The 24,710-nt window shown below is 47.3% G+C and overlaps 1 long non-coding RNA gene across 2 annotated transcripts in view; it reads right to left on the bottom strand.

The window, feature by feature from the left end:
• LOC109379274 (uncharacterized) overlaps nt 1–23,589 on the bottom strand; it is a 41,878-nt gene extending 18,289 nt beyond the window's left edge. For both annotated transcript variants that reach the window (XR_002123165.1, XR_002123164.1), the window contains exons 1-5: nt 23,472–23,589; nt 11,141–11,965; nt 5,902–6,031; nt 3,631–3,720; nt 648–831 (exon numbers count right to left, since the gene is read on the bottom strand). This is a non-coding gene — a long non-coding RNA (uncharacterized LOC109379274). The remainder of the gene's footprint in view (nt 1–647; nt 832–3,630; nt 3,721–5,901; nt 6,032–11,140; nt 11,966–23,471) is intronic.
• Between the last annotated feature and the right edge of the window lie 1,121 nt (nt 23,590–24,710).

The following is a 24,710-nucleotide window of genomic DNA, read 5'->3' as shown; positions in this document are numbered from 1 at the left end:
GATCAAATTGAATGAGAAAATTATGTAAAGCACTGGGTATGGTGCCCTTTACTGACAAAGCACTCAGTTAGAGGTTGCATTGTTGCTATCATTATTATTATTATTATTATTATTATTATTATTATTATTATTATTTTATCTTAAGGGTTGCATGCAACTCTCCTCACGTTGTTCAAAAAGTCTCTGTTATGATCCTGCATTGTAGCCCAAATCAAGTTAATGCTGCCAAACATCCAGGTTGGGGTTGAAACCATTGTTGCTCAGGGGACCATCTGAGCCTCAGTTTCCTCATCTGTAACCCAGTGTCATCGGACACTGCAGAGGGAGAATTTCACGAGGCAGTGGTGGAAAGTGGCCAGCACTGGGCTTGGCACAGAGGAAACCTGGAGAAATGGGAGTTCCCTTTCTTTTCCTGCTCCCCTCTAGGAAAGTGCAGAAAGTGAGGTTAAGGACCCCCTGGGGCTTCTCTGGCCACCTGACCGGAGGGAGAGCAGATGGAGAGCAGGAAGGGGGCGGTGTGGTACAGAGCAGGTCAGCTTCTCTCCCCTCTGTGACCCAGCCATTTGGAAACAGATCCCCTCTCTGCCGCCCGTTCAGCCCGCCGCGGCCCTTCTCAGAACAATGGCAGGATACAGGCCTGTGCTCACCAGCAGTGGCACGCAGGCTTCTGGGCCAGGCTGGGCCAGACCCAGGGCTTGTCTCCAGCACACAGAGGGCCAGCAGCCTCAACATCAAATGAGGGGACGCCTGGTGCAGCTCTGGAATTTTGGCCTCCTGGCTCCCAGGGAGGTGCAGGTGTTAAGCCTGAGGAATTTGGGAGTCCTGGGAGACCTGGCAGAGAGACAGGAAAAGAGACAGGTTCCTGGAGCACAGGTTTGAGGGACTTCACACTCACACACTCCCTCCCACTCTCCCTGGGAGTGAGCTGGTGTTTGGATTCCTGGTGTCCTCTAAGAGATCTGTGCCAGACTCCATGCTATTCCTGATGATAATATGATAAGCTGCCATTTAACTGAGCACCTACTATGTGCCAGGCCTAATGTGAATCCTACAGTCCTACAATCAATCCTCCTTATTCCTGGAGTCTGTATTTGCAAATTCGCTTACTTGCTAAAATGTATTTGTAACCCCAGGTCATTACAGCGGCATTTTTCTTTTCCTCTTTCACAGTCATTCATAGACATGCGCAGAGCAGCACAACCGTTTGAGTCCCTGGCTCACACGTCCCCAGCTGAAGTGGAACAAGGTGATGCTCTGCCTTCTGGTTCCAGCTCTCATGCTGTAAACAAGTGTCCGTCTTGTGGTCAATATAATGCCATGTTTTTCACATTTGGGGACATTTCGTTGATAATTTTGCTATTTAAAATGGCCTCCAAGTGTACTGCTAAAGTGCTGTCTGATGCTGCTAAGCCCAAGAAGGCTGTGATGTGCCTCGCTGGGGAAAGACGTGCACTAGATGAGCTGTATTCAAGCATGGGTTATAGTGCTGTTGGCCGTGAATTCCATATTAATGAATGCACTATGTATATTAAGTGCAGTGTGTCTAAACTGAAACACACATACAAAAAGGTTACACGTTGATAGGTACATGAAAATGTTGAGACCAGAAGCTCACAGTAATCTAACCCTGTATTTCCCCAGGGAGCAATGGCTTAGCATTCGCGCATTGTTTTGGGTGACTTTATAGAAGACAACCACCACAAAAAGCAACCATCGACTGTATTTCTTATCTTATGTTATCCCACCAATAAGCACAGAGGAGATAAATATTACCATCCCGTTTTTACAGATGTGAAGATCAAGGCAAAGAAAAGTAGACTTCCCTAAGGTCACCCTGCTCCAAAGTGGCTGAGCTGGGGTCACACCTGTCTACCTCCAGTGCTTGCATCCTTCTCACCACACTGGGCCACCGTGCAGGTATCTGCTTCCCAGTGGGCCAGGGTGACCCTCACACCCACAGGAACAGAGTGAGTGAGCAGGGCCAGACCGCTGGGGTACAGCCTGGTCCTCGCGCTGTGGGGAAGTGAGGTCTGGTGGGCACGGGAGTATATGAAGGTGTGGACGCCCAGGGCAATGTCTGTGTTCGTGGCTCTCACCAGTTCCCCGCCCTCTGCAAAGCAGCCTGAGCTCCTAAGACCTCATTCAGTAAGTTCCTCATAAACCTTTCTTTGGGGGAAAATATAGTTGTTTTTTGTTTGTTTGTTTGTTAAGAAAGAAAGAGAGAAAGAGAGGAAGAGAGAGAAGAGAGAGAGAGAGAGAGAGAGAGAGAGAGAGAGAGAGAGANAGAAAGAAAGAAAGAAAGAAAGAAAGAAAGAAAGAAAGAAAGAAAGAAAGAAAGAAAGAAAGAAAGAAAGAAAGAAAGAAAGAAACTAATAGTTGGCAAGCACCTACCACATGCCAGGCATTATCTCATTAATTCTCACAACGCTGAGAGGTCCAGAGTATTTCCCCTGGAATTATCCTGATGGAAGCCTTGACCATGCACCCTCCGCATTAACCTCTGCACACCAAAGGCTGCCTAAGGTGATGGGAACACATGTGACTTCCCTTTTCTCTAGGCACTGGAGCACACTTAGTCCGAGGGCAGAGCAAGTCAGAGGGGCAAAGACTTAAAGACCCTGGAGCCGTGCTCGCACAATGACAGTGGGTGTTAGGGATAAATAGTCACTTCCCCGCCCCCTCGGTTGGAATCACCCACAGTCATGGTTCACACTGTCGCCCAGGGCTCCCCAGTGGGACTGAGCTCCAGTCACCCAAGACGGTATCTGGCTTAACACCGTTTCCTTCCCCTCCTTCCCATCAGTGTTTCCTGGGATCTCCTCCCACTCAAATAACAGCTTTCCACTCAAGTGAACAACGTGCCTAGAACATGGAAGATAGGCGGTAAAGGTGGTGACTCAGTTCCACATGGAGCGACACGTATCGCTGTGTCTTCCTCAACACAACGCCACCTCTGGAAGAGCAAGGCCTAATATGAAAAGCATGGGAGGTTTGGAACAAGGGATTTAGAATTTACCACGAGAGAGTGATAAACAGGTGAAAGCTATGTGCCATGCCACATAGCAGGTGCTCCAAAACTGGGTTCTGAGCAAAAGAATAGAAAGAAACAAACAAGATTTTTACACGGATCCGCTGTGTTCCAGTCGTCCTTAGAAATGACTTTGACAAGATTTACAGATATTCTTTCTTTTACTCCTCTTGGTATGTCTAAGTCGATTGTTATAAATGAGTCTCAGAATAGTCAGTATAGGTGACACTACATGGTAGCATCGTGATTTGGTACCAGGCCTCTCTGACTCTGAGCTTTTCTCTTCTCCTTACCTGCCCCACCTATAAGACTGAAAAGGTCTTATATTACTCTCTGATGACTGACAAGCAATAGAGAGCTATTAGGGGCACATGTGGGGCAGCGCGCTCTCTCAAATTCTACTCTGTGGGCAGCTGCAGTTGCCATCCGCTTATAAAACAGACATACCTATGGCTCTAGAATCCTTCACATCAACTAGATTCACCTAGAAGCAGCTTCCTGGGTTGCTTACTTGCCAGAGGAACTTGTATTAGTTATCTGTTACTCTGTAACAAATTACGACAAAACTGGCAGCTTTAAACAAACACCAACATTGATCTCACAGTTTCCATGAGTCAAGAGTCCCTGCACAGCTTAGCTCTGCTCAGGTTCTCACAGGCTGCAGCCAAGTTGCCACTGGGTTGTGTTCTCATCTGAAAGATAGAATGGAGAAGACTGTTTCCAAGCTCACTCAGGCTTTTGGCAGAATTCATTTCTTTGCAGATGAATGACTGAGGACCCCAGTTTTCAGTGGCTGATCAGCTGGAGGCCAACTCCTAAGGGCCACCACAGTTCCCTGTCACATGGCCTCTCAGGAGGTACTTCACCAGATGGCAGTTTGCTTCCTCAAGGCCAGCAGGAGACTCTCCCCTTAGCCCACTGAGATGGAGTCATATATAATGCAACATAATCATGGGAGGGACATCCCATCACCTTTGACATATGAATAGATTTGTTACTTATGTTACCATCATCATTTGTAATTAATATTAGTATTTATTGTAATTATTATAAATTCAGTTTTCTGAAATATAGTACTAAGAGCCCCTTTACCTTTTGCAAAAGCCATCCATAGTTCCCAGTGCTTATGGAATAAAATCCAAGTTGCCATACCTGACATCTATGCCTCTGTTATCTTCCCGGGTTCACCTTTGCCCACTCCTGGCTGTTCCCTGATCGTACTCAACTCTTCATCTCCTTTCAGCCCATGCGGCCCTTCCGCCTGGCCTGCCCTTAGCGTTCCCCTCAGTCAAGTTCCTGTGCACATCTTTGCAGACCCATCAAGAAGACGATCTTGACTCTCCCAGGGCTCCCTCAGCCTCTCCCTTCTCTGGGCTCCAAAGCTCTGTGCACGTGCCTCTGCACATTGCTGGTCACTCTACATCATACAGTTTCATAGGTCAGTGAGTTCTAGCTCATCTCCCAGTTCCAGGACCTGGCACAGATTAACTCTCGATAAATCATGCTGAATGGATACAGAATCACTATGACTAACAGTGACTTTTTTTTTTATATGGCCCCTTAAAGTTTGCAAAGTATATTAAGCTGATGCAGTTGACAAACATTTTTTTTTTTTTAAGCTGAGCCATCCTGCTACCTGTTGGCAGCTCAGCGGCTGCTCAGCTCGGGCTGGACTCGAACCGCTGTTGCTCAGAGCTCAAACTCTTGAGCGAGCTCTTAACCAACTGAGCCACTCAGCCGGCCCCTAAGCTGATGCAGTTGAGCCTGGAATGCAGATATTGGGCAAAAGACAGAACCAGCTGGATGACCCTAGCAGGCCCAGACCAGTTCAGCACTGGGTGTCCTCTTCTGGTCGACTGACAGGCTCCAGTGAAGAGCCTTCACCTCAGCACTTCCCATATTCACCACTGCTATTCTCGGGGCTCCTCTTCCCCAAAGCCTGCTTCCATATTTTCAGGTCTTTGAATGTTGCAGTCAAACCACTGCTGTACTTCTGAAAGCAGAACCAAAACGCACCACTGGCCCCCGCTCCTCTCTGGCTTCCTGCTCCTGTCCTCCCGCCCCTTTCATCCACTCTGCGCTCCCTCGCCCCGGAAGCCATGTCCACTTCCTGCACACAGACCCTGTACACTGTCCCGCCTCCTCCCGCCCCTCCATCCTCCATCCTCCTCCGGCCGGGCTCCCTGGGACCTCAGCCCACTGGTAGAAGCCCCGCTCCCCCCCCACTCTCCTCCTTGTTGAACCAGTTCCCCATTTGAATTCTTTATGTCCCTCCTCCCTTTATTCTGGGGAAGCCTGGCCCAAAGGCCAGTTGTGACTTTTGTGGGGTAAAGGCCAGGATTAAAAATAGGAAGGAGTTACCATTTGTGTCACCCCACTTCCTTCGCCAGGAAGAAGCTGCAAAGGTAGCATGTCCTCACCAGGCCAAGAGACTGTGCCAGCCAGGTCCCTGAGAAAGGTGGTTGGGAAAAACCAAGGACCACCAATGGGCTGGGGGATGGGTTTCAGTGTCTCAGGGATGCTAAATATGCCCATTTTATAGGTGATTGCTCTCGGTTTTGAATCGAATTGAAATTGACAGAAGCAAGACTGCAGGAGGGAGAAGCCATGTAAAACCAGGACAAGCCATTAAAACCCCGTGAGGCCAAGTTTCCCCTAAAACTGAGTAGGATAAGGTCCTCCACTTGGAATGACTGAGGGACTAATGTGAGATAACATTTAAAGCGACTAGCACAGTGTATAATATGTGGAAGTCTCTCCAAACAAAGCCAGTTACCCTGCCCTTTAAAATTGCTGTTATTCCCTTCGGTGAAGGGCCGCACAGGAGGTACTCAGGCTCTCCTGAGCTGCCCTGGCTGGAATGCGTTTAGTACCTTCAGGGCACTGCCGTCAGAGGCTCACGCAGGCCTGCCGCCAGTCCAGCTGGGGTGGTGGTGGTAAGTGGCACGGAGCCAGCGTCCTCAGCAACTTCGAGAGCTGCTGAGACGAGGTGACTTTGATGTGCTGCCAAAGGAAGACGTGTTGCAATTATCTAAATCATTTAAGGCCCCCACAGAATTCAGAGAACTACAGGTCGCTTGCAAATTTTAAATTCCCTGCTGCTCACCATCCCACCAGCTCAATTTTCAGTTCCCCATCAAGTCCCAAGGTCTCACACCTCGGTGCCTTTGCACGTGCTTGAGTCCTCCTCTCTGGAGCTGCCCAGAAAATTTCCCCTCATACTGCAGGTCTCAGCCCCATGGCCCCTCTTCCAGGAAGCCCTCTCTCTTAATCCCTCCCCAGTGGTCTCTAAATGGGACACTTATTACTCTCTGCTATCACCACCCATTTATGTGCCTGGGTCCCCAACAAAATGAGAGCTCATGGAAGGCAATAAGCAAGCTTTGCTGCTCTCCCTGCCTGGTGCTCACATAATGCCTGCCACAGAGAAGTCCTCAAGAAGTATTTGTTGAAACGCACTTCTACAATTATGTAGTAGTAGCAAGAACCAAAGCCTTAAGATCTAAAAGACCACTTTTTGGATTCAGCTGTTCAACAAAATAGCCCATGACATTGGCTTGAGTGGCTTAGCCTCTGTGCACCCCAGTTTCCATTTGTAAAACAGAACAATAAGATGAGTCCTAGAAATTTGTTTTAAGGAAACACACACACACACACACACACACACACACACTACAGCAGGGTGTTTCCACAGTTAGAGAGAAATGGAGAGAGCCGTTTACACTACACTCCAGGTCAAAGCAAGATTGCCCATCACCACCGATCAGGGGCGCTGACGTTGATTTCTTGATCTCAGCCTCTTGTACTTACACAGGCCCTAACTCCAGGGGGTAGTCAGCTCAGCAGGGAGACCGGATTCCAGGAGGCCTCCTGAGCTTCCCTCCCAAGAACAGAGCATGCCTTGACCCCTGGCCAATGTCCGGGCCTTCACACAGACCTCAGCCAGCTCTTACCTCCCTACACAGGTAAGACTATGCAGTGACAGTGAAAGTGACACTTCCAAAGGGTCCTCTCCTGGGCCAAAATGAACAGAAGCTCTGGCTCCTAGATTCAGTTTCTGGCTGTCACATTAAGAAACAGAAGGACATCTGGGAACCTCAAAACAGGACTTCTTTTCCCAGAGCCCAAGCCCTCATTTCAGGCCAAGAGCCTTTTTCCATCTTTAAGATGTGCACCATGGGTTGAGTATTAGTTAGGATAGACTGGGTGATGCTACAGTAACAAATAGCCTCCCAAATCTCTGTGGCTTACAGTCACAAAGGTTTGTGGCTTGCAGACCAGTTTTATGGGTTTTGAAGACTCCCCAGGGCAGCTGCTCTCCCTGGGATGGCTCAGAATGGTGGCCCCACAACAGTATGTGCTTCCACATGGCAAGGCCAAGGAAGAACATGCACCAGGGTCTCCCTTGGCAATGACACACTTGAGCTGGACATGGATGTGCGTGTTCACTGCATGTCTGTTCACCCACTAAGGCAGTAAGCTGCTTCAGAAATAGAGCCACGCCTCTTTTTGTTTTCATTGCTGTCTGCCTGTTTCAGAAGAGATACACAATAAATATTTGTTGTGTAAACAAACAATAGAATAGATACACTTATCACTCATTTATTGCTCAGCTAGTGTGCAGAGTATCTAATCTGTGCCAGGCCCTGGAGTGAGGGAAGGAGACACAACTGGAAACAAGACTCTATCCTCAGTGAGCTCCTCATCTAAGGCGGAAGTCCTTGTACAAAGAAAAACTAATTCAGCGCAGCATAGTAAGGGCCATCATTGAAACCCATGAAACCTGCAGTAGAAGCAAGTTAAGGAAAAAAAAAAATCCTCCCAGGAAAACCAGGAAGGCTTTAACATGGAAGTGAGGTGTGAGCTGGCTCTTAAAAGATAGGTTTCGCTGTGTAGAAGGGACGAGAAGGGAGACGCAAGGGCAACAGCACGAATGAGGACATGGATGTTAGAACAAGCCTGGCATGTTCAGGGAAGGGAGAGTTTCATTCTGTGTGTTGCTGGACAGTTGCATGTAAGCTGAGTTGCATGACATGACATGCGCCATGTCTTGGAGGACCAAGGGGACATGGATAGCAAGCTGTTTTGAGTTTCTTCCCATAGGAAACGGGAGCCTTTGCAGGTTCCTCAGGAGGGGAGTGACGCAGTCTCCTATGAGGGTCTGTAAGAGTGCCCTGCCTGCAGGAGAGGAATGTGTCAACGGGAGAACATCTAGAACCATAGGGCTGATCAGAATGCTTTCGCAGCAGACAGAGCCTGCCTAGTCTCTCTGAAAGGTAGGTGCTCTTGTCCTGGTTCTGCAGCAGGAATGTCCTCTGATGTCAACAGATGTGTCCTATTTCTGTGTGTTCGTGTGCATACATACTCATATGCATATCACAGGGTATTTAAGGCATTTTCCATATTGATTTGTGTATAAAACCTCTCCAAGGAAGGCAGACAATAGCAAAACTGAGCTCAACCAGAGTTTAGAATTAAAATTACAGGCGACAATTGTCACTTTTTCTACAGAGAGCTAGAAGCATTGGAGTCCATGACCTAACACCCACACACACAGGGTCTGGTATATAGATGTCTTAATGATGTTTAATGCTTTCTATTTCTGTGAGGAAATGTGCCGTGAGACAGTTACCTCATGTTGTCAATGTCAAAATGAGATGACCTCATAAGTTCCTCCCTGCTCTGGCATCTATAAAACTCAGGGGTAGAGGAACTAAGTGACCCACCCAAGGTTGCACTGCAGGGTTATCAGAAACCCAAGGCTTTGAGGTCTCGTGCAGAAACATCCGAGGTTGGTTGGTTTGGGTTTTGTTTGTTTTGCCATCAGGAGCGACATCACAGAAATCCATCTATGAGGCCACACTGACTATTCAGAGGCAAAAATAAGCAGTTCATTTAAACAGAAATAATATCGTTTTCACATTGTTAACATGAAAGTTGTTTTTAAGAATCATTTTATTAATTTTTTTTGTAAAAAAGCAAAACCTAAGTCCATCACTGTAAGTCTAGTACTGACTGGTCCACTGCTCAGTCTGAGTCACTGAGAACACCGGTGTTTTCAGACTGAATGAGTTAGGAGGGAGGTGATGAGGAAGGATCCCTCAATCCTGACTCTACATTACATCACAGAAGGTTGTTTTCAGCTGTAGCTTTAACCTAATCGTGCAAGATGATGGATTTTCACAGAAGCAGTGGGATTAACCACGGTCCAGGGTTTGGCTACAGGATTCAACAGACATCTCAAACTATCACGGAGAACTTTTTCTGAGTATCCATAGTGTGATTTTCAGCTTTATTCCTCTTATAATTGAGTCGGGCTGAGCAGGGCAGGTATCTGATCATCAGACCCACCGTCAGGAGCCGACTCTAAAAACATAGTAGGAATTTAGGATAGGCTGGCCTCTGATCCAAATGTATAAATTTCTTCTAGGTTGTTTAATTTCATTTATGCCACATGTCAGTCAGAAAAACAAAACCAATTGTACCTATCTATCCATCTATTTATATGTATGTATAGATACATTCAGGTGTGTGTGTATATGTAAATATACTGGCTAGTAGACCTGATATTCATAGGACAGAGTAGAAATTCAGGCAAGATGCTGCAGTCTGTGTCACAATTTCTTCTTCTCTAGGAAACCTTAGTTTTTGCTTTTAAGGCCCTCATCTGATTAGATGAGGCCCACCCACATTATCAAGGGCAATCTCCGTTACTTAAAATTAACTGATTATAGATGTTAACCACATCTACAAAATACCTTCACAGCAACACCTAGATTAGTGCTTGATTAAATAACTACAGCCTAGCCACATTAACACAAAAAACTAACCATCACACCAAATTTCTGCCTTTTTTCAAAATCTATGTTTCCCCTGGAGTTGGGGCAAGTTAGCTACAGGAGAACCATACTTTTTCCAGTTGCCAGAAGCTCAATCCATCCATCCAAATCAGTCACACTCTTGGGTTTGTTTGTTTATAATTTCAAGTTCAGTGTGCCCAGATGTCTTATCACATCAATGAGGAAGCGCAAACCTGTGAGTTATGGAGGGTCTGCCAGGAGGAATTTTCAAATCCCCTGAACAGGTTTTTATGGCCTCACCATCTGATTGCCCTAAAGTACACCCAATGGCCACGCGCTACTTCACATTCTTCCAAATACCCCATGACCTGGAGATGACTCAGAGCCCAAGAATGAAGAAAATAGTCAGATTCCCAATCACATCCTGCGTCACTTCTTCATTGAGCCTGACTTACAAAGAAAAAAGTCTCCAGATGAATGAGCAAAGTGGAAGCAGAGCCCAGCAACCTTCTTTTTGGACGTGAGTGCGCAGTTGCAACATTCTTTCCAATCTGGGTTAAGGGAGTTCACTTTTTCTGCATTTAGCCTGAATGTCTCAGATGCCACTTTGGCAGGTGCACAGCCATGATATTTCTAATGTGCTAGCAAACTGTATACAATTCTCAAACACAAAATGAAGAAGACAGTAATGAGCAGGTTCTAAGGAGAGTGCAGAGCAACCGTCACACACTGTTGATAAGAGTAAAAATTGGTACAACCACTTTGAAAACCTATGTGGCAATAGCTCCAAAAGCTGAAAACACCTTCATCCCTAGCAGTCCCTCTCCTGCATATACATCCCACAGAAATGTACTGCAATGTCCATGGCAATGCTATTCATAACAGCCCAGAGATGGAAATAACACAAATGTCTATAAACAGTAGAATGGATAAACAAATAGCATACCACACACAATAGCATACCGCAATGAGAATGATAATCTGTAGCAATAAGCAACATCAGGGAAGAATGTCATAAACATAATACTGAGCCAGAGACCAGACACCAAAGGACATATCATATGATTCCATTGATAGGAAGTATGAAAAAAAAAAAAAGAACTAACCTGTAATATAGGAATCAGGAGAATAGTTACCATTAGAAGGAACATTATGACAGGAAAGTGTCGCCAGGGAACCTCTGCAGAGATTGATAATGTTCAATTAACTATTGCTCCCTAATAAACTATCCCCAAACTTATGGGCTTAAACCAACAACCATTTCTTTATATCACATGACTGTGGGTCAGGAATTCAGGCAGGGCTCACTCACCTGGGGGATTCTTTGCTCCACCAACGTCTTGTTGGCGGTCACTTAGTGTTCAGCTGGTAGACGGATTAGTCTGCAGGCTCCAGAGAAGCTGTCCTAACACATTTCGTGCAGGGATCGCCGGAAATCTGAGACCCAGTGGAACTGTTGACAGGGGTGCCTGTATGTGGCCTCTCCAACGTGGCAGCCTCAAGGTAGTAGACTTCTTACATGGTGGTTCAGAGTCCCGAGAGAGAGTTTCCAAGAGACCCAGGTGAAAACTGCATGGCTTCTTATGACCTAGCCTTAGTGTCATTTCCATTTCACTCCATTAGTCAAAGAAGTCACTAAGGCAGTCTGAATTCAAGGGATGACAGGAAGAGATTCCACGTCCATGGTCAAGGGGCATAACGTACGCAGAGGGAAGGACTTGATGGCAGCCATCTTGGAGACGAGCTTCCACAGGTGATGTTTTGTTTCTCGATTTGGGTGTTGGTTACAGGCTATGTTCAATTTGTGAAAATTTGCCAAGCTATAGACTCATGATATATGCCATTTTCTATACGTATATGTGCTACAGGCTAAATAAGCTTTTAGTTTGTGTCCCTCCCTCCTCTCCCCTCTGCCCAAACTTCACATGTTCAAACCTAATCTCCGATGTGATGATATTTGGACATGAGATCTTTCAGAGGTGACTAGGATTAGTGCTGTTATAAAAGAGACCTTAGAGAACTCCCTCACCTTTTCTTCCATGTGAGGACACAGTGAGAAGACGGCCGTCTATGAACCAGGAAACAGGCCTCTGCCAGACACTGGATCTGTCGGCACCTTGACCTTGGACCTCCAGAACTGTGAGAAAGAAATTTCAGTTGTTCATAAGCCACACAGTCTATGGTATTCTGTGATAGCAGCCTGAAAGGACTAAGATGATATGATTTTAATTTTAAAAAGCTTAATTGTAAAAAGAATCATCAAGCCGAATAGACCTGGGAACAGACAGGTCCCATTTGGACCCTCCTGTACCATGGCTAATACTCCTGCTTTGCTGGCATCGCACGGCCTTGAACCAGCTCTGTGTCCTCGGGCCACGTCCACGTGAACTATCAGGCTCCTTTCCCTGTGAGGTCCTCAGTTTCAGTGAAGAAGGAAAGCAACAAGTGCCTCCTGGACTACTGGGAGGAAGACAGAGACAAACTAAAACTCTCCAGCACATCCTGGATTCTCAGAAAATTAACTTCATTTCATTTCAAACATTGCCTTGCACCCCCGACTCCTCAGCTGCCGAGGAATTTCACAGCTAAGACTTTCCTAGAAGGCCTGACAAGAGTCCAGAGAGAGCTTTCCACCCCTCCCCATGGTCCTCACCTTACAAGCCAAGAAAGATGTACATTCTCAGACACCTGTGTCCTACGGGGGGTGGGAGGGGGTGTGGGGAAGAGCCTGGGTCTGAAGCCCATGAAAATGCTCTGCAGCTGCCAGGATGAGACCAAAGTCCCCAAGCAGAGTGACAAGTGAATCACCTCGACTCATGCTTAGTCACTGCAAGGTACTTTCCACATGGACACATGGAGATGGTTACCAAAGAAATGTCTGCTGGCTGCTCTCACATCAGCTCAAAGAAAATGTTGTTGTAACCTTTACTTTGGAGGGGGAAAAAATAGCATCACTTTCCCTTTCCTTTTCTTTTTGGAGAGAGATTTGTTGGCAAAATAGTTGAAGTGGTTGTTTTTGTTTACCCTGGAGAAAGTTTCCAGATAGCTCTGAACCCTGAGCTTTGTGTATGTGGCAGGCCCTTTGAGTCTTAAGCACTTAATGTCTAAGTGTGTAAACAACCCCCTTAGCGGAGACTGTCACAGGCCATCCAGATCACGGGGCCTCCTCCCATCATGCTCTCGTCAGCAGAGTCCTCCAGGCTTTGAGGCGTTAGAGAGCCGGGAGTTCAAATCCTCACTCTGACCTGTACTATCAGTATAAACTAGGGCATGGTATTGCAACTCCCTGACCCCCCTACTTCCTGATTAATAATAATGAGGATTAGTAATGCTTACCCACAAAGTGGCTATGAGAATTAAATGAGGTTGTGTGTAGGAGCACCCTAAACACTGCTAGGCACTCACATAATAGTCGATTAGTTCAAATGAATCCACCCCTTCCTTCTCTCCCCTCATCCTTCCTCTTCCTCACTTATTTCCCTTTCTTTCTGCCTTTCTCTTTTTAAATTTGTTCTCTTCTTATTTCTTTCCTCCATTCTAAACTTAATCAACCTTCAATTCTCTCCTCCCCTCTCTGCTGTCTGCATTTTTTTTTTTGCCTTGTTTTCAAGTCTCAAACCCCCTCTGCATTCACAGTCATCCCTCTGGCTGGTGCAACCTTGGCATGGTGGTCATTGAAAGCCAGCCAAATTTTGGTTAAAAACACTGCGATTCTTGGCCAGACTGTTTCTCCTTACAAACGAGGGTGATATTTCAGGCATGGGACGTCTTCCCATCCATTTAAACCCCAGGGAAAAAAATAGCAACACCTCAGTGTGTGGCCTAGGTGGACAGCGATGTGAGGCTCCGAGTATTGACAGAAATAAATCTGGTGTTTCTGAAAATTGTGAAACATGTGCAGTGAATGTGTCATCCCAGCAAAAGTGAGTCAGTCCCCAGGCTGGGGCCCAAATCTGGCTGGGTTCACTTTCTAAATAGAAAGTGTATTCCTGGCCAGCCTAACATAGCAAAGTGGCGGTCAGTGAGAATGGAAAGAGAGACACAGGAGGAGGCATGCAAATCTATACTTTGCAAGGAGTTTTACTGGAAAAATGAAGTTCTCGCTCTGTGATTTTTTTTTAATTATTCCTTCCTTTTTACCTTTTCTCTCAATCCTGCTGTCTCCACCAAGCTATTCCTTCCATCGTTATCTTAACACAAACTTCTAGAAGAGTGGTCTTTGACAATAGGACCACAACATTGATGAATGAATGGACAAAGAAAATGTGTATTTGTTATATATATATATAATATTTTTATTATATATAAATGTGTGTGTCTATACATATATATATATATGTGTGTGTGTGTGTGTGTGTGTGTGTGTGTGTGTGTACCATATATACACATATGTATATTGTGTGTGTGTATATATAATGGAATATTATTCAACTATGAAAAGGAAGTAATCCTGCCATTTGCAACAACATGGATAGAGGCTGGAGACATTATGCTAAGTGAAATAAGTCAGGCAGAGAAAGACAAACATTGTATGATCTCACTGATATGAGAAATCTTAAAAAAAAAAAAAAACCACAAGCTCTTAGATATAGAGCACAGATTGGTGGTTGCCAGAAGTGAATGCGGGGGATGTGCAAAATGGATAAAAGGAGTCAAAAGGTATTGGGTCATCGGGAAAGTCATGACACATTTTTGCACTGAAAAACATAGAAAGATACATCATGACTTTCCCGATGACCCAACACAAACTTCCAGTTAAAAAATATATAAGTCCTGGGGATGTAATGTACAACGTGATGACTATACTCAGTAATACGGTATTGCATATTTGAAAGTTGCTAAGAGTAAATCTTAAAAGTTCTCATCACAAAAAAAATATATTTTATAACTATGTATGATGACAGTGTTAACTAGACTTTTTCTGCTGATCATTTTGCAATATATACAAATATTGAATCATGTTGTACAACTGAAACGAATGTTGTGTGTCAATTATACCTCAATTTAAATTTTTTGTAATTATTAAATATTAAAGATTTTCAAAAGTAAAAAGCAAAAACAGGACCACAAAGTTGCATCAAGACAGCCTTGCTATAACCTTTGGAGTAAGACAGGCCTGGGTTCAAATCCTAAACCCACCTTTAACTAGCTGTGTGTGTTCCTGACAGAGAGAGGAAAAAAAAAAAAAAAAACCTTAGGCAAATTTCTAACCTCCCTTGAGGCTTAGTGTCACTTCAACCAATAGGAACAACCTGCCTCTTGCCCGAAAAGTGAAAAGATGACAGTAACATCAGCAGTGCCTTGGCCACAGGTGCCCATCTTATCTGAGTCACCTTTCTCTTCCTTTCCCCAGGAAGTTACATGTCCTTTTCAGTCCCTGGTTCTCTGCACACACGGGGCTGTCCCTTCTGGAGGGAGTCAGAATCTGTGTGAGCAGCAGTGACAGCAGCAGCTGCTACATCAGCTTTGCCTCGCCACTCCAGACACAGATTCTGGAGGAAAGAAGCAACGCAGGGTCCGGGGACTCCTGTGCCAGCATCCCTGGCCAGCGCAGATGCCTGAGTCACGTGGTCTCCATGGTGCCAGAGGAAGTGATGCAACCACCCTCCGGCTTTGGGTCAGCCAGGAGGAAAGTGTCCTGTTACAGCATGGGCGTGGCTGGTTTCAGGGCTCTGGGCCTGCACCCTGTCCCAAACCCACAGCATAGGGGCAGCAGGAGAGCCTGTCTTTGTGTATACACTGCCTGCTGTTTACCCTGCTTTGTGTACTGCCATCCGGGTCCCACAAAGAGCCCAGCCAAGCACGACATCCCAGGCCCTTGGCTTCTCCCTTCCCCTTCCTCCAGCTCACAAGTTGCTCTGACTACAAACACCTGTTTCCTTTTGCCTGGACCCTATAGGGTACAGCTATTCTATTGACTTCATATGCATAGCAGAAATATACATAATTGAATTTAATTATAATAACTACACTCATTAAAAACCTATGTAATGTTCATTAAGCAGCCTAGGTAATATGCAATTAATAGCATTAACATATGAATTGCGCATCGGGTCACTAATATGCACATTATGTATGATATTCAACATATGTATTAATTACAGCACACGCAGGAAACACACAGCATTCAACGCTTGCAGACCTGCCCCAGTTATAAACCCTTTTGATTTCATAAAAATCCCTTTTATGGAATATCTTTTTCATTAATTGGCACATATGCTTTTCAGCTCTTTACATAAAGATGGCTATTGGAGACAAAGGACTCTGAGAAGCTGGTTAGCGCTGGAGTCGAGTCAATATGAGAAGTCTGTATTGGAGCTCACCCTGGAGGAAGGCCATGACCTTGAGGGCAGAGTTCAGACTTCTGTGTTCTGTCCTAGCCTCTGCCAAAGCTTCCCCTGCCAATCGCTACTACCTCCAATGGGACATCCATTATCTAGGAAATGGGCATAATAGCACTTGACATCACCGGGACATTAAGCAGATTATCTCATTAGGGACACCAACATGCCTTAGAAAGGCAGAATGGCAATAACATGGAGTGTCACTGCCGGGAAGTTCCCAACAGAAAGTTTCTCCATTAAGGAAAAGTACCTGCTCCATCACACCCAGCCTGCTCTTGACATGGGTAGGTTTGTCCAGTGGTCCTCAACCGGGATGAACAGGCATTGGTAATAACTGCCCTTTCGTGACGTTCTCGCATAGTTTCTCCTCAAAGCACATTCTTGGCATTGCCTGGTGCCTGGGGTTACCATCTTCATTTCACAGAATGTGGAAAGTGAGGCCCTGGTAAATAAAGCAAGTTACCCAAGAAGGCCCCCCTGGCATGAAGGAGATGATAGAAGATGGACAGAGAGGCCTGCATCCTATTTTCTTGTGACTGGTTTCTGACGTGCTTCCAGCTTTCTCCTCCTTGACTGAAAGGAGCCAATCCCTGACTGTGCACCCGGGTCCCCTTTTTCTCTCTATCTGTTCCTGCCTTTCAGGAAAGCCCTGGAGAGCCCCACTTCTAAAGGATTGCCAGCCCATACTTTGTTCTCCTCCAACATGCATTTGCATATTCACACGGGTCACTTCTCTAAACCAGGCCGAGTGCTGGACACAATCATGAGCAAGTCACGGCCTTCTCTTCAGGGAGTTCAGTCACACGGTCTGAGCTCAGGCCTTGGCTCCCTATTCCTGAACTGCGGACGTCCTACTGGATTCTTTGCTTTGGATCTTACCTCTTTCCAATACAGCCACCAGAATGTGCCCTCTAAAGTGCTAACTTGATCCTGCACTCACCCCCCTGTTTGAGTCCCTTCATGGACTCCTATCACTGACAGAATACAGTTGAAACCCACTTACTTGGCACCTGAGGCCCATCACAATATGCCTCTGTCTCCCCAGTCTCCTCCGTCACCTGCCCTGTGCACCAAGATCACTGGATTTCCCACCCAGGGATTCTCCCCACTCCTTCAGTGTCACATGGAGCTCCCTCCATTAGGAAGTGGAGCTGATTTCTCCACCCCTTGAATCTCAGTTGGCCATGGGACTGCCTTTGGGACATGAGCAAATGTGAAACAAGCGAAGGCTGTAAACGCACTGCGCATTGGGCTCGCCCTTTCTTCCTGCTAATCCCTTCTGCCACCACGTTTACAAGCCCCGCTGGACTCGTGAGGGGAGGGCCCACATGGAAAGAGGTGCAGCTAAGGCCCCCGGCACGTGGGTGACGCCGTCCTAACCCATCCAGCTGCATACAGCTAAGCCGGCTCAGACCAGAGCAATAACTCAGCCAACCCACAAAATCAGTTTTTTAAATGATGAATGTTGTTTGCTTTAAGTCACTATGTTTTGGACTGGTTTGTTATACAGCAAAAGCTGACTGATACAAATTCACAAATGTACGTGTTCTTTGTGCTCCTGTGCTCTGGGGGCATACTGTTCCCTCTGGCTGGAGCGCAGCTTTTGTCCTCCTCCTGTGCCTGAACACACTTCTGTTCTGCTCACTGGGTAATAGGATTTTACCAGGCAGAAAAAGGGACAGATATCCCCATAGAAAGACGAGGGTAAGCTGAAGTTTACGCAGGATATGCGTGCTGCTCTCAATATTCTTAGCCTCTCTTATACTCATTCTCCTGGGTGGGCAATGATTCCCTCAGTGGCACGTGTCCTTTTCTTTCTCTCAACAACATGAAACACCAGGCGTCTCCCAGAGCACAGCCTGAAACCCATTTAACACCAAGGCTGGGTCTGCACCTGACTCATCCTCAATGCGACCTTCATCCCCCAACTTTGTCTCATGCACCTTTGTTTTTCTCACTGGCCTGGGAGAACACTTTGCCCTGCATGTGTGCTTGGCTCATCACGAAGTGTCTTTTTTTTTTAAGATTTTATTGGGGAATTGAGGGAGGGGAACAGCACTGGGGAATTGGGGAAAGGGGAACAGACAAGTTACTATCGTTTTGTTCTTCAGTCTAGTTGTGGAGGACGTTGCTTCACTGGCCCAAGTTAGCACCATCATTGCGCTCTTCCTGGGCGAGGCACATTAGTCACCGGCTTCTGGACGGCCGCTCACTGCGGCTGCTGGCCGCTCACGCTGGCTGCTGGCTACACACGGTAGCCCATGGCAACCCAATGCCACAGGGGCTACAGCCTACGCCATCGCCGGCGACTCACGGCAACCCAGCTCCAGGTTGAGCTGTTGTTCAGCATCTTAGCTGTGGAGGGCAGTGTCACTGGCCCTCATATGTAGAATCCAAACTGGGGCCCTCTGGCGTCCCAAGACAGCTCTTAACCAACGCGCCACTCGGCCGGCCCACGAAGTGTCTTGAAAGGACCTAAATCAGTCACCTCCTCCAGGAAGACTTCCCCAACACCCCAAACAAAGTTGCTTCCTTTCCCCACCTAGTGCTTTCAGATCTCTTTGGGCTAAAGGCGCTTCATAGGGATAATTTATATACCTATCTATGATTTACTTTTCCCCTCCAAGCACACAAATAGTATGAGTCACTAATGTGTCTCCTTGATCTTTGTGTCCCCAAACAGAAGAATCACAAAATAATCGGTCAAACTAATGAATTAATCCATCCCAGCCAGAGGGAGCTCCAGGGAGTCATGTACTGTAGAAGAAAGAGCCGGCAGTCTGGAGTCAGACAGATCTGAACTTAATCCCTGCTTTTACATGTTCAAGTAGAGTGATCTTGGGCAAGCTACTTTAATTCTTCATGAGGGTGCGAGTGAGTGCTATCAAAAGATCATAATCCTTTCTTCATAGTTTTGAGGATTCACGAGCTATTGTACCTGAAACACCTGACCCAGAGGCTGGCACCTGGTAGACACTCAAGTTGAGTTCTGGTCATCTTCTCCCTTCTCTTCAACTACCCCCAAGTTCTCAGCCACTCTAGGAAGGTGAGGTGGGGCAGGGTCCCTAACAGCCAACGGGCTCCAGACCCTGGCTGCTTCTAGAACTCAGGGCTGTCACTCCCACCTCATGTGGGTGTCCTAAACTGGAAAGAAAAGGAACCTCACGTTTGCCCAGCACCCACTTGGTGCCTGGTGCTTACACACCTTTCTTCCCCTTTTTTCTCCTTTATGAAGGGAAATGAGGTGGTGCCTGCTAGTATGATTTGTGAACTGTAAATCAAGATGCAAATTTTTCGTTGTTATCTTTTGAAGAGGAAACAAAGGCCTCCGGTATCACTGTAAGGAGGGGTGTAAATGATGTGTAACTAGTACATTGCTTTGTACACCTGAAACTAATAAAAAAAAATAATAATCAATTAATTAATTTAAAAAAAAAAAGAATTCAGCACCCACTCACCCTCCCAGAGTCTGAACCTGCAAAGGGAGAAAGGCCCTGGCCAGGTTTCATATTGGAAATGGTGTTCGAAGAGGAGAGCTACTTCATACTCATTCATTCATTCCTGGACTCATTCATTCATTCCTCCACTCACCACACACTCACTCACTGAGTCACTCATCTGCTTATCTGTTCTCTAACTGTGTATGCAGTGTATGTCCTGTGCCAGGCTCTGGGATGGGAGCCGGGGTGAAAGGATCGCTATGACTCAGCTGGTCTCTGCCCTAGAGGAGCTGAGTTCTCCGCTGACCTCTCTGTGGTGTGTGTGCATATGTGTAGGAAGTAGGCAAGAAAGCAGGTCACTACCATGGGTGATGTGCCTCCTAAGCCTACCATGGAGACCCCAAAGACAGAATCACCCTTTGTGTGAGGATGGAGTGTGGGCGTGAAGTGCTGATGACAGGAATGAGTGCAGAGAAGACATTGGTTGTAGAGATCTAGAAGGCCAAGCCAAATGGTTATTCTCTGCCCCAGGCACACAGGAGCCATGGAAAGCCTTAAAGCAAAGAATTGACAGAAGGACTCATCTAGTTCCTGCTGCAAGTCCAGTGCAGGTTGACCTGCCTTCCCGGCTGCAGCTCCCCCTGTGGCACCAAAGGCATCGGCGTCCCAGACTTACCAAGCATTCCCTGGATGACTTGGGCAAGTCACTTTATTTCTTTGAACCTCAAAATAGGCCCTCCTCGCCAAACGGCTGAGCCATACTTTAAAGTAGTTAAAGCTCAGTGGTTAAGGTGCAGGCTCAGGGGTCAGACCCAAAGGATGTGCCAACTCTATTATTTGGGGACCATTTCACCTCTTGGCTCCTCAGTTTTCCCACCTCTAAAATGGGCACGATCACATTTCCCTACATTTCCCTTGTGGTTGTGTGAATTAAAAGGGATAATGCACCTAAAAAGATGAGCACAGTGCTCGTACATAGCAAGCACACAATACATGATATTATTATTATCATTTTTGTATCTTTATTAATGTCACTTGGATAACTGCCTGACGCTTGGGACTCTATCGGAACTGCACACTCCTTCCATGTTCTTGCCTCACACACTCCCAAAGATCTCAGGCCAAACCCCAATTCCACGCCAGTGCAGCGCCCCCTCCTAGAGTTACAGAGTGCATTTTGAGTAGGAAACTACTGCCAGAGAAAAATTTAACTGCACGGTTTTGATAGGTTTTCCTATCAAAGAGAAAAATTAAAAATGCAAAACACTTGCCGGAACACACCAGTTTTTAATCCAGGGACTTCCTAAAAGCCTGAGGGCCTTTCCGCAGCACTCCTGGCCACGCCTGCCACCAGAATATTTCCCGGCAGACATAGCTGGTGCCCCTAGCCAGGCTCCCAGAAAAGCGCAGGGGAAGGCCCCACCAGGTACAGGCGCACCCAGGGCCAAACTATGCTCATCTTCCCTGCCTCACTGGCCTGCAGGGAAGGTGGAGCAGGCTTTGGGCTGTGTCCAAAGCTCTCTAGAAGCTTTGTTTACCTCCAGAACAGGAGATGCAAGGCTCTCCCACCATCCTTGGCCTCCCACTGCTTCTCTATCGAGAGAAGCCCCTCCTGATAAACCAAAGAACCTATTCTTTCTGTGTCTCCTGACCCTGTTCTGCTCTCCCACCTGGGCAGAGCTGAGACTTCGCCCAAAGTCCCTTCTAGTGCCCTGGGGAAGGGCACCCAATCCTCACAGTACAGAGGAAGAGGATGCTAGACTCTTTCTGCTGGGGAGCCCTGTGGGCAGCAGCAGCTCAGGTGCATTAGTATGCACTGGGAGCTGGTGACACAGCCCCTGCACACAGTAGGTGTTCCCAAAATAATAAACGATTAAGCAACTTATCAGATTCCTGAGCAATTTGATGCTCTATTATCTCATCTAATTCTCATTAGAGTAGGTCTTCTTAGCCCCTCTTTGCACACCCTTGGTAGAACTGAGGCTCAGAAAGGCCAAATAAGTTGACTGAGGTTTCATGGGTAGAAAATGACAGACAGGAATCCAGCCTGTCTGACTCCAGGGCTCTCCCACTGAGACCTTGCCTCCCAGAAAAGGGGGATGGGGGTCTCCAAGTTGATAAGCCTTCAGCTTCCCGACTTTGTCTACAGAGTGCTGCCCAGCACTGCCCCAGGCCTAGGGAGGGAGACTGAGCCTGGATCAATGACATCCGAGGCCCTGCCTTCTGATCAGGAAGACAGCTCAGGGAGAAAACGCAGAACAAGGATAAGGAAGTGGCAGTGATGATGAACTGGGGGTGGGGGTTGAGGGGGGCAGAGGGCACACCGTGAATGTTATCAGAGAGTCAGCACAAAAGGGCTTTGAATATCCAGAGCCGTACAAATCCGAGGCACTAATTCCCCTCATCTCAGTGGAGGCCAGGGAGACTCATTCCAGGAGCAACCTCTGAAATCCAGGTCCAGGAAGTAAAGCAATAACAATAAAAATGAGACCTGCCATTTATAAATTGCCTACGCTGTCCAGATACTCAGCTGGGCACAGTACCTACATAATGGTATTTGGTCCTCACAACTCTAAGAGGTGAGAGCTATGATCCCATTTTATAGATGAAAAACTGAGGCTCAGATCAGGTATCTGACACACAGCTGGTAAGTAGAACGGTCAGAATTTGCACCCATGGCTAACTGATTCCCAATGCCTGTTCTATTTCATAAGCCTCAAAGGCAGCAGGTGCCAGGCAGGTTACACAAATGAGGGAAACATGGTGGATGTGATAGGAAGTGGTGGGGGGCTAGAGAAAGCTGAGCGCTCATGCTCCGTCTAAAGGGGGCTGGTTCTCAGCTTCAGCCCCTTCGTGCCATTTAAGAATGTATGACCAGCAAGGCCAGGTCTTCTCATGTCAAGATAAGCCAGATAGAAGTTCTACGTCTGGGTGTCAAATCTGGTATTTCAGTGTTGGGGACTCATTTGAGAAATGCGTAAACCCTTGTCAGTCTAAACAAAGCCTGTCTGAAAGACAGACATGGCCCGCAGGCAGCCATTTTGCAATCTCTGTACTGCAGTGTGGGTGGTAGAGAGCACACCGTCACTGGAAGTACTCAAGCATATTGTGTGCAACTGACGGGCAGTGTGGCAAAGACGCAACTGGAGAGGAAGTTGCTGAGGGTGGATCTTTAAGATTCCAGCTTGAAGAGTGAGAATGGATAGGTGTCCTAAGCAAGGAGAACGTCACGAGCAAAGGTGGGATGCCAGGAAGAATCCTTTATCTTTATTCACTTCCAACTCCAAAACCTTCAATGGCTTCCCATTGTCTGCTTACCTTTGCATTCAGATGTAGCGCCTTCCTAAATCTCCTACTTAACTAACCACTGCAGTGGCTCTAGGACAGGCCACCCTCAGGGCTTCCTGGACCTGCCTCCAGGCCCTCTTCACCTGCCCAGACCTCCTCTCCAGCCCACTTCTCCAAACTCCTACCCTAATTGTAATCTTAACTACACAACCTAGAGGACCACAGAGGATGGCTACCTGTCATTTTGTCTTTTCTCCCCAACTAGTCCAGTAAACCCCTCGTGTTAATCTCACCCCTGCTGCACATAGAGTTCTCTGCTAGGCATTCAGGCCACCACTACAAACAAGACAGACCACAGGATTGTCTAGTCCAGTCCTGGCTATGCTGGAGACACTCAGCAAAGATTTATAAACGGAAACAAATGTTACTGAAATGGAGATAGCTTTGACCGCCCCCCACCTCTCTCTCCCAGTCCCTTCACCTTCTCCTTGAATACCCAGCCCTGTTAATTCTTCCTTAGTATCTCTCCCAGGCATTAGATGACTGCGCTGTTGAAAAAAAAAAAACCAACCTGGGAACCTGTGAAGAGAGTAGTCAAAGGTGGTGTCTTTTTTCTCCCCCGAATGTTCTCACTCCCGCACCGACCGTGGCAAAGACCCACTTCCAGACACACTCCTCCTGAAGCTGGAAGCCGGCCTCGCCTCTGCTGTGGCACGCAGCCCTGAGCTGGCTGCCAGGGCCTGGGGTGGGGCACAAAGGGCCCCATCCCCCCTTCGAGGAGACCAAGAGCCAACGGCTCGCCCCCTGGGCACCCAGCCAGTTTCCCTTCCAGCCGGGGCCTGAGCACACGGACCCTAATCAACAAAAAACCCCCACCCTTCCTTCTGCAAACACCCTCCGGGCCAGCAGCAGGGCGGGCCAACAGGCAGAGCTGATCTTCCTGACCTCCCTGCCTGGCCCCACACCTAAGGAGCTGGCCTGGGACCCTCATCCCCGCCAACGTCAGCTAGGTCATTCGAGAAAGGCCATCAGGGCCCTGGGGACAAGGAGAGCAGAGGTCCAGGTCAGAGGAGGATGCTGACTCTGCTGGACTCTGACCCTCTCTTTTTCCAGGTTTCTGCTCAAACGCCACCTTATCAGGGAGACCTGCCCTCACCTCCTACAATTACACACACAGCCCACCCCTCCACCCCAACCCCCACCCCCACCCCAGTCTATGTCCCTTACCAAGCTTTCTTTTTTCTTTATAGGAACTTTTATTTTTTAAGATTTTATTGGGGAATCGGGGAAGGGGAACAGACAAGTTGCTGTCCTTTTGTTCTTCAGTCTAGTTGTCGAGGACGTCGTTTCACTGGCCCATGTTGGTATTATCATTGCGCTCTTCCCGGGTGAGGCAGTCGCTTGCCGGCCATTGGACGGCCACTCACAGTGGCTCACGGCAGCTCACGAAAGCTCATGCCAGCTGCTGGACAGCCCCACTGCAGCCTACGCCGTTGCCGGCAACTCGCGGCAGCCCAGCTCCAGGTCCAGCTGTTGTTCACCATCTTAGCTGTAGAGGGCGCAGTGTCACTGGCCCTCATGTGGGATCTGAACCGGGGCCCTGCTGCTCAGAGCTGGTATCCCAAGCCAACTCTTAACCAAGGCGCCCCTCGGCCGGCCCTATAGGAAATTTTAACCATTTGATATAACCAGATGTATTCGTTTGTGGGAAATTCACTAGAATGAAAGTTTTATAAGGACAGGGAGGTTTTTGTTCTGTTCACCACTATTTCCCAAGTCCCTAGCTCAGTAAATGTTTGAGGAAGGGAGG

The sequence above is a fragment of the Hipposideros armiger genome, unplaced genomic scaffold (genome assembly GCF_001890085.2).
Source record: "Hipposideros armiger isolate ML-2016 unplaced genomic scaffold, ASM189008v1 scaffold_24, whole genome shotgun sequence".
Taxonomy (NCBI): domain Eukaryota; kingdom Metazoa; phylum Chordata; class Mammalia; order Chiroptera; family Hipposideridae; genus Hipposideros; species Hipposideros armiger.
Note: the sequence above shows the minus strand (reverse complement) of the source record. Positions and strands in the feature narration are given on the sequence as shown.